The sequence below is a fragment of the Strigops habroptila genome, chromosome Z (genome assembly GCF_004027225.2).
Source record: "Strigops habroptila isolate Jane chromosome Z, bStrHab1.2.pri, whole genome shotgun sequence".
Classification (NCBI taxonomy): domain Eukaryota; kingdom Metazoa; phylum Chordata; class Aves; order Psittaciformes; family Psittacidae; genus Strigops; species Strigops habroptila.
Window position 1 is genome coordinate 3,721,619 of NC_044302.2, and position 12,820 is coordinate 3,734,438.

At 61.3% G+C, this 12,820-nt stretch overlaps 1 protein-coding gene across 3 annotated transcripts in view; it reads left to right on the plus strand.

Annotated features, from left to right (window-relative positions):
- GSE1 (Gse1 coiled-coil protein) overlaps nucleotides 1-12,820 on the plus strand; it is a 101,139-nt gene that overhangs the window by 12,432 nt on the left and 75,887 nt on the right. The window contains exon 1 of one of the 3 annotated variants that reach the window (XM_030470485.1): nucleotides 10,064-10,116. The exons of the other annotated variants lie outside the window; for them this stretch is intronic. The gene's annotated coding sequence lies outside the window, so the exon portion shown is untranslated. Of the gene's footprint in view, nucleotides 1-10,063; nucleotides 10,117-12,820 lie in introns of those variants that run through there. 3 annotated transcript variants of the gene reach the window in all.

Genomic DNA, 12,820 nt, shown 5'->3' on the forward strand with positions numbered 1-12,820 from the left:
TGGCCACCCCAGGCTAATGTGGGGTCCCCAGCACACATGGCCATGTCCCTTTGCCCTACCAAGGGGCATCTTAGATGCTCTCTGTGGCAGGGACAGAGACCTCTCTGCATCTCCTGGGGCGAGCAGGCAGGATGCTCCAGGAGCACCGGGTATCTTATAGCTCTATGGTGGCCTCGGGATGTCCCTTTGCCCCATGCTGGGAGGTTTGGCACAGGCCAATGCATCTTCTTCCTGCAGGTTTTCATGATGAGGAATTGCCCATCATCCCATTTCTAGGAGCAGGGCAGCCGGACGGTGGGATGAGGCTTTATCCCAGCACCCAACCCCTCTCCATAGCAGGGCTGGGGGCTGTGGGTCTCCTTGGGAAAAGGGGCTGGGGCTGGAAGGGGTTAAAGCAGGCGAAGGAAAACAAGAGTGCTGCAGGGCCTGGGTGGCTGACAAGCCAAACAACTGTTTTTGACTCACTGTTGCTGCCTTGCCAAGTGCAATTGCTTCCACATTCCCATCCCCTGGCTGGAGGGGCGCGGGGAGATGTTGGCTTTTTGCGGTCAGGAGGGGAAGGGGGATGCCGGGGGGAGCGGCAGCAGGAAGGGCTGGCTCCAAAGAGCTTTTTCTCGGCTCTTCTTTCTTTTATTCCCTTCCCTGTCGAGCAGCAGGAAGGGGCAGGGGGTGATGCTGCAGGGGGAGGATGCTGCTGGTGAGGGTCGCTTGTGCCAGCTCCTGGTGGTGCATCCCTTCGGTGGGCCCTAAAGGTGGGAGAGGGAATGGGGAGGGGGCTGAAATGCATCCCAGGGTTCGGATGCCCTGCCTTCTCTTGCTGTTTGTCTCCATGGGGGACCATGAAGGGCAGCTCTTTCCCTGCCAAGGGATGCTGATGGGTGTCAGGGGGCAGCAGCATCCCTTTGCCCCCTCTCCATCTCCTGTATCCCCTCCCGCAGCATCCTCCAGGTTACAGCTCCCCATCGGGATGGAGAGCGACCCTATTGCAACCCCACTCAGAGATGCAGGATCTCATGTGGGGCTGGGCCCCCCGCTGTGCTTGGCAGCGAACCGAGCGTGCCGGGGGGGGACACAAATCTGTCAGCAGGGTTTTGGGGGGGTCTTGCTAATAAAATCCCCAGGCCTCCAAGCGCTGGTGCCGTGGTGTTGCAGACAGCAAGAAATAAGCCCTTGGAGAAGAGGCTTGGTAGTTACAGCGAAGGTTTAAGCTGCTTTGTGGAGTTAATTATCTTCTGAGTCTGGGTTTTTGGTGGTGGGGGTTTTTGGGGGCTTTTTTTCTTGTTCCTTGGGATTATTTCTTGGCAAATGAAGCATTGTTTCAAAGCACTGAGCTCTGCTCTCTCTGAACTCCTGGCTGCTATGTGGTATGTAGGGGATCCTGGCCTTAAGGAATAAACAACCACCGGTAACAAAACCAACACCCCGAAAAACACACCCTCCAAAAAGCCCCGCTGCCTTTGCAGTGCAATTATGGGCTCTGGGGCAGCTCAGGAAGATGCTGTGTGTGTTCTGAGAGCTATTTGCTTTGGGGAGCCAGAGCAGCAGCTTCCCATCAGGGCCTTGGCTCAGTGCATCCATGCTGGTGGTGCTGGCTTGGAATGTGGTGCTTCCCTGGAAGCACCGGGCTGGTTGGGAATGACCACGGTGCTGGGGAGAATGTAGGGATCCCCTGGGACAGATGTCTTGGTGTGCCCCCCCCAAGTCCAGCCTGGATTGGGGTGCCTGGAGGGAAACCCCATCCCTTGGGAAGGTGTGAGGGTATCCTGTGAGACAGCCCTTGGATGAGGAGGGGGTCTATTGGCATATTGGCCTCACTATTTCCCCTGTTGGGATGCTGCAGAACAGGGCCATTACTCTGGTGTTACATCCCCTTTACCCTCCAGCTCCTGGGGCTCTGCAGCCACCTCTTCCCGCTTTGCAGAGGTCAATTCCCCGCTTCCCAACTGTGGTGATGTTCCATGTGTGCCTGGGAGCTGGCCTGGATGCTGTCAGCCTCATGGGATAAACGTGGTCCCCTGGTGGCAGAGAAGGCGATGGGATGTGGTATTCAGAGTGACTCCTCTTGCTGCTGGTACCTGTTTAATCTCAGCCTTGCGTGCTGGAACCCAGGGGAAAGGATGCAGCGGATCCTGGAGAGCAGGAGCTGGCAGCGATGGATGTTGGGATGAAAATCCATTCCCCTTTTAGTGCTGCAGGGAGGACTCACAGAGCTTTGCCTGAAGCATCTCGTGTCTGCCAGGGATGTGGGAGAGCCAGCTCGTGCTCCGGTCCAGTGTTATCCACTGGGATAGACACGCTGTCCATCATCCTCGCACCAGGAAGGATGCTTTGCCCATAACCCCATGCGCATCCACGCTGCCTTCATCCCTGCTGCTCCCATCACCCTGGCATCACACCACCCAAGGCAAATCCTCCGAACCCCACACCAGGAGCTTTGCAATGGAAGCAAAAGACCCTCCCCAGCGTTCCCCAACCACAGGGATTGCCCATGTCCCCCCTTGTCGGACACCTTGTCAGCTCCTCATGTGGATGCAAGGAGGCAATTAGAGGCTGGGATCCCCTTTCGGAGGCAGCAGCTGGGGCGTGGGGCTGGGGAGCAGCTCTGCCTCCTGATGTGTTTGCAAATCCTCACCAGCTGAGGGGATTAAAGCCGGCATCTGGGTCGCTTTATAATACTAAAACAAAGGGAGTTGTAGGCGCCATGATCGGGGGCAGCCGAGGGAGGGAGGGAGCAGAGGAAGGGGGGTTCTGCTCTGCTCGCTATGCTGGGAAAGTCTGCAGGAACACCCCCCCCCCCCAAAGCCCTTTTCCATGAGGTTTTTCCCTAGGGAATAAACCAACCCACTGCCCGTCTTGCAGGAGGCAGCATCCCGGGGTGCAGGGGAGCGCTGGAGGGTGTGCTGCAGGGGTTGGTTATTTGGGGAGGGGGGGGGTTTTGTGGGTGTTTATATCTGCTTTTTCCACCCCGTTGTGCTGTTCTGGAAGCGGCAAGAATTCAGGAAGCCGGCGTGCGGCGAGTGCCAAGTCAGGCTGTACCGCAGCCAAGCCCCTGCTTGTTTTCTCGTCTTGCTGGAGCCAGTAAGTGACCTTATTAGCTTAGGGGGCAGCTGCCTTATTAACACACATCTGGCGGCGAGGAGGCCGCATAGGCACTATATTGTCTCCCTGCCTGCTCCTAACCCGGCGGTGCGTTGCTGGGGGGGGGGTCCCTCATGGATGATCTCACCCCCCCTTCTGTCCCTGCTCCCCCCATCCAGGCTTTAAACATGGTGGGGTTTATGATGGCGGGGGGGTGGGGGGAGGCAGGATTAAGCAGATGGGGGTTTGGATGTGTTGAAGATTAAGATTATAATCTTGCAAGGGTATAACCTGTGATGGGGGGGTATGGCCCCCCCTCAGTATGGGGGCTGTGCTGCTGGCATTCCCATGGATGCTACCCTGTCTCCCTTTCTTCTTTTCTATGGGGCTCGCTCTGCTTTTCGGGGTGCAGCATCACCCCTTGGCACAGGGGATTACTCTGAGGGGCTGGACCACCCATGCAGCATCCTCACATCCCTGCCAGCAGCCGGGGTGGGCATTGGGATTTCCCTCCGGCATGCAGCAGGGATCAGCGTTGGAGCATCCCGCAGCAAGGAGAGCCTCCAGCGTGCTGCCTCCGGGGCTTTTCCAGCAGATTTGGCGCTGGAAGGGGACAGATTCCAGAGCTGAAGGCTCCTGCTTTGCCAGGATGGGGAGCAAGGGAGGGGGCTTTGCCACGTGCTGAATCGCTCTGCTCCAGGCTTTCCCAATGGTGCACATCCCAAACTCAGCCACTCGTAGCCCCAGTGTGGGATCTGCCCTCACCCAGCACCATCACACTTCCTCCTGGCTATATTTAAGGCTGAGCTGACGGGGGTACCCACACTGCATCCCCCCATCCCAGGGTACCGCAGGCGAGCCGGGATGCGCCGGGATGCGCCGGGATGTGGGGGAGCCGGGATGCTGGGTGCCTGCCCACCCCTCCGCCGCGCAGGGATGCCCTTTGTCCTTCTTGGCGTGTGGGGGAACTCGGCAGCTCTTGGCTTCTCCCTCCTGTTTTGGAAACTGAAAACATTTACAGGGCGGCCCACTCGCGCCCTGCCTGCCACGGAGCGAGGCACTTGGCTGACTCCTCTGCTTTCCTTGGCTGCTTCTCCATCGCCTTCATGCTTGGAGGGGGGTGGGGGGGGCCTTTTCTTTACCTTTTCCCCCTCTTTTTTTCTTGATTCGTTATTTTTTTCCTATGGTATAAGCTTGAAAAAACACCACCATCCTGCAGGAAAGACCAAAGGGGACAGGAGGCAGATCCCACATCAAGCGTGGTGATGCCAATGCCTGACAGCACCTCACGTTGACCTTGCTCTCCGCCGGGAAGGGCGAGCAGCCGGAGCAGCCCTGTGTGCTGCACCAGTGCTAATGAGCTGTGCCTGATCAGAAGGATTAATTAGCTGCTAGGAGGAGGAGGGCATCCTTCTGCGGTGATGCTGGGTGCAGCGGAGGAGCTTGGCACGGCACGGTGCTGTGGTACCTGCGGTGCTTTGGCTCGGGGCTGAGGGATGCCGGGAGAGGATGTTCCAAAAGGAGCTGCAGTGCTTCCTGAAGCAAAAGTCACCGTGGGGAGAGGAAATCCCCAAGCAAGCCAGCACCACGCTGGGAAGCTGTGAGAAAAAAGCCTTGTGGGAGGTTTCTTGCTGCGTGGTTGTTCCTGTGCTGTTGTCCTCTTGGGAATGGGAGCTGAGGGTGTGACCTGGATGTGGTAGGAATGCTTAAATGTATCCTGTGGGGTCTAAAATGACCCTAAAGGAGACAAGGTGGCAGCTGGGCTGGAGCTGTGCCCAGGCTGGATCCTGCTGTGGCCGGAACAAAATCCATAGGGTTCAAGGATGCTCGAGAGTGTTGTGCTGGGGACTGTCGCTTTCCCATCCCTGGAGATGGGAACCCAGGCTGGTTTAGGGCTTTTGGCATCCCATTTAGCTGGGGGGATTTGATGGGAAATGTGAGGATGCTCCGTGCCCTATATGTGGTACCCCTCTCCCTTCCTGCACACAGCAGGAAGGGGTGTGTGTAGGGGGACATTGGGGGCTCCCCGGAGTGACGATCAGGGACATGGTGTCAGGGCCGGGAAGGTCGTGAGGACACGGAGCTTGAACTTGAATTAGATGGTAATTGCAATGTGCCTAATTACAGGGAAAGAGCAAATCACTCCGGTGCTTCATAAAGTGTCTGACACGGAATAACGAGGATAATTAGCAATCAGATGGGAAGCTGCTGCCTCCCCATTCGTGCGTCGACCCCCCAAAGCCCCGGGGGGGGGGGGCCCTGCTCCCCCCCTACCTCTCAGGACCCGCTCTCCAAAGCATCTCCTCCTGCATGGGGTGGATGCATCGCTTTTACCCCCCCAGCATGGGATATCTGCTCCCCATTCCCAGTATGGGCCATCAACCCTACACAGCCACCCGTGTAAGGGTGATGCGCAGCTTGTGGCCGTGTCCCCCCGCCTCCAAAGGGGGTCCCGGTGGCCGTGCCAAGTGTGTGTGTGCGTGTCCATCCGTGCTGCTGCGCAGCACCGGCAATGCATTAATGCTGGCTGACGCTAGAGCGCACCACAAGCATGCTGTGGCATCCTCCTGGGGACACAGCAGCCATCGAGGCCACCTGCCCCGGCCACATGCCCACCGGCATCCCGGGGTGGCCCTGGGGGCACCCGCTGCCACCCCGCCGGGGACCCCATCTGCCCTCGGTGGCCGCAGGGGACGTCGTTAGTGGATGTCAGGGCCGTGATTGATGATGCTTAATTGTACCTGGGGCTTCGCCCCATGGAGGAGCCGGCAGGGGTGGAGGGATGCGGCATCTCAAAAATCATCCCTAATCCCTCTGTCCCACCAGCACCACCCGCAGGGGACCAGGAGGAGGGCGAGGAGCATCCGGCTCTCAATTAGCTGCATCTTTTAATGATGCTGTTGTTGGCTAAGGGAGTGCATCCTCCCTTCAGGGCGACTGTCCTGTGCTGGGGAGCTCATCCCAAACCTTGTGTCCCCCCATTCCAGCACTGGACATGCGCTGGACATCATTCCCCCAGGTAGAGGCTGATCCCACAGCCTCCAGCCCGCTCCCGAACATCCCCTACTTGCCCCCCCCATATGAGACCTATCCACTCATGCCACCCAGGGAGGACTTACTGTCCTTGGGTAGGTGACAAGCACACGAAGGCTGAGGAATAACATTCCTCCTGGGCATGAAGGGACCTTCCACCCCTAATATGCCCCCGGTCGGGGGGTGCCACGCTGCTTTGGTGGCTCTACTCCATCTCCTTATCCTGGAGGTGCTGGATACCCCCAGGGACCATCCCTCTGCCCCCTTCCCTCCTGGGAAGTGGATCCCAGCGTGGTTTTGGGACTGGTCCCACTGCTGGGACTGCAGAGAGGGCCAGGCAGCCCTATGGGGATGGGTGCGGGTGTCCTGGGGGGGGGCCGGCTCAGGGTGGAGGTCATGCTTCCCCTTGTTCGTGCACGTCTCCTTATCATCTCTCCTCCTGTTGGTTTCTTTTTGTTCCCCCCTTCTTTTGAGCAGCTGTTCTCTAATAAGCTGTTAATGATGATACAGTAAGTAGAAGCGGAGAGTCCTGCGGGAGCTGCCACGATTTGTGTAATTGGCCTCGGAGGAGACAAAAGTATCTAATATTTACATGCCGGTATTAGTCCCCTGGGAGCGCTGTCTGGGCTGGCACGGGGAAGGCAGCTCCCAGCCTCAACCTGTCTGCTCCCAGCTGATGGATCATCAGATCTATAATGTATGGAAATTGCGGTGCTGCAGCGGGGAGGGCAGCAGCGGGGGGGGGGGTCCCTCTGTGTCGTGCTGCCTGGCCAGGCATGGAGGGGGACCCTTCTTTGAGAGCCTGGGGGTGGCCGGGCATCCCGGATGGTTTGTGGGAGCAGTGGGGTTTGGCTGGATTGAGGATGCTGTGGCATGGGGAGCGCTGTACTGGTGTGGGATGGAGGCAGGAGCTCCACAGGGTGGGTTTCCAAGAGCTTTGGGAGGGCTTTTGAGGCACAAACAGGCTGGTTGGTGCCTGGAGCAAGGAGAGGGATGCCTGTATTCCGGCCGCCAAGTGCCCTCTCCCCTTGTGCCAGCGGATGGGGTGGGTCTGCGGGAGCAGTGCCGGAGCTCCCGGATGGGCAGGTTTGGAAGCAGCGCTGGCGTCTTGCTCCCGGCTGGGTGAGCCGTGGGGCTGGGTGTCTGCCAGGAAAACTGCCTGTGGCATTTCTGCCTGCAGCCAGTAAAGCCTTAATGGCAGGGGAAACTGAGGCACAGAGGGGCTGGGGAGCAGCCTGCCCTCCCTCCTGCACTGGGTCTTGCCTTGGGCACCATCCTGCACTATAGCATGGACAGGGTGCCCAGTGGGGCTTCCCCTCGTACCTCTAGACCCTAAACACAGTGTGTCCCTAAGGCTTTGGGGCTGCCTCCTCTTACTGGGGGTCAAACACTGGCCAGGTTTGCCTCAGTGTCAGTGCCACCACACAAGGTATATCAGTGTGCCGGGGCTGTGCTTGCCCTGTGCCCATGTTCCTGCACCCCCAAACCTGCCAGCGACCCCCAAATGGGGAAATGCCAGTGGGACGGGGGGTGACATGGTGGCACCCAGATATGAGCAGTGGGGCCAGGCTGGGCACAGGGGTGGCTGCACCCTCATTCCCTGCCTGGGGCAGAAGATGGGGCGGAAGATGGGGGGGAGGGGGTTGCAGCTACCCCCCAACCCATTTCCCATTGCACATCGGGGCTCTGGAAGGGGTGCCCCCAGCACTATGCTGTGCCCCCGCACCCTGCAGGGATCGCATTCCCCCCCTTTTCCACCCAGATTCCTGCTTTCCCATTGCCGTGGCAACCTCGGGCATGGCAACTCGGCGCCTTCGCAAGGGGATGTCTCGCATATGCCCTCCCCATAATTGGGGTCCTCCCCCCCGGGGGGGAAGGAGGAGGCTGCGGGGGGCTGGTGCGGGTGGCCGGGGGGGTTTAGTTGAGCGTCGCTGTTTGCCCCGAGCCGCCCCGCCGCCCGCAGAATCAAAGGCGCAGTGTTTTCCTGCAGCTTAAAAGGAGAGCGGGCAGGTTTGGCTTGGATGCTGCTGGCCTCATCCTGCCCGCTGGGCGCCGCCGGGACCTGGCGGCTGCGGCTGGGGTTATCCCGGGGCTCCGGGGCGAGGCGGGTGGGAGGGGGGTCCGCGGTGGGAAATGGGAATGTCGCTGAGCCCTGCCCAGCTCGTGGCAGGGATGGAGGGTGAAGCCGTGTGGGTATGCGGTGGCTTTGCAGTGATGGGGAGCTGTTCGCTCCATCCGTCCATCCATCCATCCATCCCTCCCTCCATCCCTTTTCAGTTGGCCCATGCTCCAGCCTCTCCATCCCTGGCCTGCTGCCAGGCTTTTCCCAACCTCCTTAATCCCAGGCTCCAGCCCCAGCTGCTGATGCCACCTCCCAAGTGCCGGGAGCAGCTGCCTAAATATCCCGAGCCAGGGAAGCAGGACCTGGTCCCTGACCTCCCCAAGAAACCCGGGGGGGGGAGGGGGGGCAGTGGGTTTGGCAATGGGGCAACATGCAGCCACGGTGTCCCCAAGCCCCCTTGCCGTGTCTGCCACCCCTTATCCAGGGCAGGACACATGGACACGGTGTTTGCGCATTGGCAGCACCGAGGATGCTCCGCACCCTCCAGCGTTGCGGGTGTGCTGTGCATCCCTGGGTGCTCACAGGCTCAGAGAGGGGGGTGTTTATCGCCTCCCCTATGTCCCTGTTGTGTGTGTTTTTGGGGGGAGGATCCCCCGCCTCCCTCCCTCCCTCCCTCCTTATCTGTTAAATCTGCTAAGCAGGGGAATCGGTGCAGTCGCCATCTGTGAGCCTGCCAATAATGGGATTAACTCCTTCCCCTGGCCGGGGAAGAGCCTCACGGCGTTTCTGGCACCCCCTTCCCAGGGTACCCCCTCCTCCTGCCTGCCCGGGGGGGGCCCCAGCCCACCGGGACATGCCGTGGGTGATGTCCCCCAGTGCAGATTGTGGACTCCCTGCCTCAGTTTCCCCTCTCGCCCAGCAGAGTGGGTTTGGGCATTGCAAATCTGGCAGCACAAGACCCGCTTTGCCTTCACCGGGGGGGGGGGGTCACACACACACAGGGCTGGGGCGGGGGGTAGCCATGCTGATCCATGCCTCCAAGCACCACATCCCTGCGTGGCCGTGAGCTCTGGTCCTCGAGGTGATGGGGAGCAGGCATGCTTGCCCACCCCCCCGGGGGACCACAGAGATGGTGGGGGGGGCTAGGGACACTACCACCACCCCCCCGGCGATGCTGGGGCAGAGGTGTCACCACAGAGGGGGGGATAAAAGACACCCCCCCTCAGCCCTTCAGCTTCAGGCCTGTGTCCGGGGCGGGGGGGGATGCCCCCGCTAATCCTCTTAGGCGCTGGGGTCCGGCTGCAGCAGCTGGCGAGCCCGGCCCCGGCCCATCCTCCCCTCCCAACAGGTGCCCCCCCCCCCCCAATACCCCCCTTTCCCAAATGCCCGGGGCCCTTTCCCCCCCCGCCGCTGCCCGCCGTGGCTATGAGCGCAGTGCGAAGGGCTCCCCGCAGCAGGCAGCCCCCTCCCCTCGAGGCCGGCCCGGGAGCGCTCATTAATTATCTAATCTTCCCTTTATGTTTAATTTACAGCCCCGCGCGGCTCTGGCCATATGCTGCTTTTGTTGTGTCTGGCTCTTTGTTGTGGCAGGCAGCGGGGGCTGGCGAGGACACCCCCCCCCCCCCAACCTCCCGCCCCTTCCCCAATCCTTTGATCCCCCCCCCCCAATCCTCCCCAGCGCCACCCTCCAGCCTCCCCCGCGGCACGGCGAGGGGGTAAGTGCCTTTTTCTCGGTTATTAATTTCCCTGACCTCCCCCCCCCCGTTTCCCTCCATCCTCTTCTCTGACCGACACCCCCCACACACACCCCACACCCCCCCCCCCCATATCGCTGGCTCTCGTTGTCGGCTCCGGGATTTGATGGTGCGTGTGCGCCGCGCTGCTCCTCCCGCCCGCGGGGTCACCGCTCCCGCCCGCACCCCGGCTCTGGCGCTGCCGCAAAGGTAGGTGCGGAGCAGCATCCCCCCCCCCCGCCCCGCAACCGCAGCACTGCCCGGGGTATTGGGGGGCACCGCGGGAGCCCTTGGGGGGTGAGGGGGAGCGGGGTGGTCTATGGGGATGTTGGTGTGTCCCCGTACTTGTTGCGTGCGCCCCATAAAGTGGGGGGGTACATATAGGGGGGGAAGGATGGGGGGTTGTTTATGTTGGGGGGGGTGTGAGCGTATGGAGGGGGGGACACGGTGGGACCCCCTGTGCACCCCGATGTGTGGTGGGTACATGGGGGGTTTCTGTGTAACTTGCTGCAAACTTCGGTGGTGGGGCCGGGCTCCCTCCGCTGTGGGAGTTTATTGGGTTTGCCAAAAACCCCACAAAAAGAGTGGTGAAATTGGTTTGTGCACCCCAACAGGCCTGTGTGCCACTATCCTGGGGTACACACAGTGGGGTACCCCAGCCTGAGGGGCTGCAGCACATGCAGTCATCCCTGGGGGGGTTTGGGTCTGGCTTTTTGCAGGGGGAAAGGGGAGACAGTGATGCTTGGGATTGGGATGAAGGAGTTTGCTCCATGTGGCCACTGGAGCCACAGAGCGCCATGTGAGGCTCTGTTTGTGGATGATATGGGGCAGATCTCTCCCCGGGTGCTCAGCTGAGGTTGGAGCTGTTATCCCAAGGGATGCCCGGGCTGGGCAGCCCTGGGAGCACACAGCATCCCTATGGGAATATCTACCCTTCCAAAACCTCTGCATCCTGGGCTTTACTGGGTCCTGGTGCAGGCAGGAGCTGCCCAAACCCGCACCCCAGGGCTTGGGGCAGCGGTCACAGGGGTCTATGTCCTTGCTGTCATGTCTGTCTATCTGCACCTCCTCCGCTCTGTGCCAGCGCGGGGCAGAGGGGCGGGATGCGCGGTGGGCAGGCAGGATGAATGCCAAGCCACGGGAGCAGCGCGCCCGGCCAAGCGCTGGGCTGGCAGCAGCACACAGGCTCTGCCCGCAGCAACACCTAAGGTCACCACGACCGCCGGGGACGTGGCTGTGCCAAGGGGCGTGCTGGCTCCGGTGTGCCGGGAGCTGGCGCTTGGGGGGGCCAAACAAACCCCCTTTTCATGCGCACTGAAGGCAGCTGGCTCTGCGTGAGTCCTGCTGCTTGGTGTGGGTGAGGGTTCCATCATCCCCAGGGGGCTGTGAGGGGATGCAGTTGCTGGTGGGACATGGTATTGGGGTGCAGTGCCAGCTTTAGTGGGTGCAATGGCACGGGGGCAGTGCTGCCTGACCCACACACGTGTGCTGGCAGCGATGCGATGTCCCTAATGCAGATGCAGGGGGACAGCGTGGACACCACCAGCACCTTGCATGCGGGGCTGGCTGGCTGTCCCCTGTGCTGGAGTGACCAATATGTCCCATTTGGGGTTGCTTTCCACCCACCGGCTGTGGGGAGCAGAGGAGGGGCCCCACGGCTGCGGTGGCTCCCTGCAGGTGGCCTCTGCCACTGTCTCGCCGGGGCCTGTCCCCATACAAAGCCCCATTCCCGTCCCTCCCTCCGGGCCTCATGCCATGGGGCTGCTTGCCAAGCTCTGCATGTCGCAAGAAGCAGCCAGAACATGGGGCTGGGCTCCCCCCTACGGCTGTACCCCCCGTGTCCGTGCCAGCTCCGGGGTGCTGGGGAAACTGAGGCAGCGCGGCTGGAGGCGGCTTTCCCAGGGGAATCAGTGCTAGGGATGGGGAGAGAAAACAGGATTGCTGCGCTGTCTGCCAGCGGGCGAGGGCTGCTGTTACAGGCTGGCTCTGCTTTACCCCCGTTTCTGCACAGGGAGCAGGGGACCGTGGCTCTGTCCCCATAGGTGACACCCCCAGCTCGGCGCTGGTGAAAGGGGCGATTGTTCCCCCCGGCGCTGTGTGTGGCGGGGCTGGCGCAGGCAGCGCGTTGGCCTTGGCCCCTTGCCCGTCGCCGTGCCCTTTTCCAGAGGCAGCTGCCTGTGGGCACGGCTTGGCACCCAATCCTGCCTGCGGGCTCAGCCGGGGCAGGACCCGCTCTCCCTTGGGCTGACGGATAACCCTTGCATGGGTTTGTAACACCCGGGGTCGGTGCCACCGCTGTTGTGAGTTGGCAGTTCTCAGCCCAGCGGGTGGCTGGGTTTCTGTGCCAGCTCCATCCCTAAAGCAGATCTCTGGCTCAGAGGGGACAAACAGGGAGCTGGTTCTCCCTTCCCTGCTGAAAAGTCCCTCTGGAGAGCTGCCCGGTGGCTTCGCCCCTGCAGAAGTGATGTGTCAGCTCTGAAAGCCCCTGGTTTTCCACCCTGGTACTAAGTGCAGGAGGGAGCTGTTCTTCCCCCCATTCCCGGGTGCACTGGAGCTCCCAGGGGACCAGAGCATCTCTCCTAGGGGATTTTGGGCATGCCGGTGGTGGGATCCCCCAGTCCCATGCTCGGTTCCCCCCGCCGCTGCTGAGCATCCGTCCCCTCCCAGCTCGCTTGTCAGCTAATGGCGCGGCTTATTCCTATGGCTTTTTAAGTGCTTAATGGCGCGCGGGGCTAATGATGCGGCTCCCTCTGTTCCTGCCGCCTGGATAGATGGATGGTGTCAGGGCTTGGCGCTGCCCGAACCTGTGGGGCTGGGGACAGGGATGAGAAGGGGCCCAGGGGGTGCCCTGTGGAGCTGGGGGCTGCAAGTGGGTGTCTGCCTGTCTGCCTCTCCTCCCTCCTTTGCATGGCTG